We start from the raw sequence: 2,205 nt of genomic DNA, 5'->3' as shown, positions 1-2,205 counted from the left end.
TTTTTTGGGTAGAGATGGGGTCTCCCTAGGTTGCCTAGGCTGGTTTTGAACTTCCGTACTCAAACAATCCTCCTGCCTTGGCCTCCCAAAATGTCAAGATTATATAAGATTACAGGTATGAGCCACCATGCCAGGCCCGATTTCCTCTTTTGTAAAAGGAAGTTGTGTTATACACATTGGCAGACTGTGTATGGACAGTTCTTCGTAGCACTCAGCATTCAGAGAGTGTTCGGTAATTTTAGCTTTAGTAAAGTTGTGTGTGTGATGGTGTCAAATCTTAAGCTGCTGTATTATGGTAAGCTGGGTGACAGCTGTTGATTGAATACCAGGCTTTGGCAATCAGGCAACTTTTTATTTATTTATTTGTTTATTTATTATTACTTTCTGAGATGGAGTCTTACTTTATCACCCAGGCCGGAGTGCAGTGGCGAACCTCTGCCTCCCAGGTTCAAGCAATTCTCCTGCCTCAGCCTCCTGAGCAGCTGGGACTACAGGCGCCTGCCACCATGCCCAGCTAATTTTTGTGTTTTTGGTAGAGACAGGGTTACACCATATTGGCCAGGCTGGTCTCGAACTTCTGACCTTGTGATCCGCCTGCCTCGGCCTCCCAAAGTGCTGGGATTACAGGCATGAGCCACCACACCCAGCTATTTTTATTTTTATTTATTCGAGATGGAGTCTCAGTCTTTTCACCAGGCTGGAGTCTTGCTCTGTCACCAGACTGGAGTACAGTAGCATGATCTTGGCTCACCGCAACCTCTGCCTCCCGGGTTGAAGCAATTCTCCTGCCTTAGCCTCCCCAGTAGCTGGGACTATAGGCACGCGCCACCACACCTGGCTAATTTTTATATTTTTAGTAGAGACACAGTTTTACCATGTTGGCCAGGATGGTCTCGATCTCTTGACCTTGTGATCCGCCCACCTTGGCCTCTCAAAGTGCTGGGACCATGCCTGGCCAATTTTTTTCTGTTTTTTGTTTGAAACTGAGTCTCGCTCTGTCGCCCAGTCTGGAGTGTAGTGGCATGATCTCTGCCTCCTGGGTTCATGCAATTCTTCTGTCTAAGCCTCCCAAGTAGCTGTGACTACAGGCACATGCCACCATGCCTGGCTAATTTTTGTATCTTTAGTAGACATAGGGTTTCACCATTTTGGTCAGGCTGGTCTTGAACTGCTGACTTCAAGTATCCGCCTGCCTCGGCCTCCTAATGTGCTGGGATTACAGGTGTGAGCCTCCATGTCCGGCCGCAATCTGCTTTTTTAGCTTTTTATTTTGAACTGACTTCAGACTTAAAGTTGAAAGAATAGTACAGATTTCCAGCATATGCTCTTCACTCAGTCTCCAAATTTAACATTTATATGCATGAGTTTTTTGCAACATTTGAGGGTGAATTGCAGACATATGTCCCTTCATTCCTAAATACCTTCACATGTATTTATAAAGACAAAAGAGTCTCTTATATAACCAGAGTTTCATTATCAGACTCAGGAAGCTAACATTGCTATAACACTATAATCTACAGACCTTACTCAGGTTTCACCAGTGATCCCAGCAGTGTCCTTTAGAGCAAAAGAAGAAATTTGTTTTCTTGTCCAAGACCTAACCCAGGGTCACACATGGCATTTAGTTGTCATTTCTTTTTAGTTTCATTTAATCTGGAATGGCTCTTCTATTCTTTGTTTCTTATGACCTTGATACTTTGGAACAGTACAATCAAGTGATTTTGTAGACTATTCCTTAATTGGGGCTTGTTTGTGTCCTCAGGATTAGATTCAGGTTATGCATTTTTGGCAGAAGTATCACAGTAAACACGTGATGTGTCCCATTACTGCTGATGTGCATTCTGATAAGTTGGTTAAGGTTTGTCTGGCAGGAAGTTACTCTTTTTTTTCCCCTTTGTAATGAATACTACTTCATGTTAAGACTATGTTTTAACTGTAAATATCCTGTTTCTCATAAAAATTAACATCTGATGATTCTTGCCTGAATCAGTTATTTACTGTGATTGTGGTAAGTATTCATTTTTCTAATTCCATCATTCCTTCTACATTTATTGGTTGACATTCTAATTTAAGAAAGCTTTCTCACGGCCGGGCGCGGTGGCTCAAGCCTGTAATCCCAGCACTTTGGGAGGCCGAGGCGGGTGGATCACGAGGTCAAGAGATCAAGACCATCCTGGTCAACATGGTGAAACCCCGTCTCTACTA

At 43.4% G+C, this 2,205-nt stretch overlaps 1 protein-coding gene across 1 annotated transcript in view; it reads left to right on the top strand.

The window, feature by feature from the left end:
* The window catches only part of PRPSAP1 (phosphoribosyl pyrophosphate synthetase associated protein 1), a 44,415-nt gene that overhangs the window by 27,463 nt on the left and 14,747 nt on the right, over positions 1 to 2,205 (top strand). The window lies entirely within an intron of this gene.

Source organism: Cebus imitator, unplaced genomic scaffold (genome assembly GCF_001604975.1).
Source record: "Cebus imitator isolate Cc_AM_T3 unplaced genomic scaffold, Cebus_imitator-1.0 Scaffold93, whole genome shotgun sequence".
Lineage (NCBI taxonomy): Eukaryota > Metazoa > Chordata > Mammalia > Primates > Cebidae > Cebus > Cebus imitator.
Note: the sequence above shows the minus strand (reverse complement) of the source record. Positions and strands in the feature narration are given on the sequence as shown.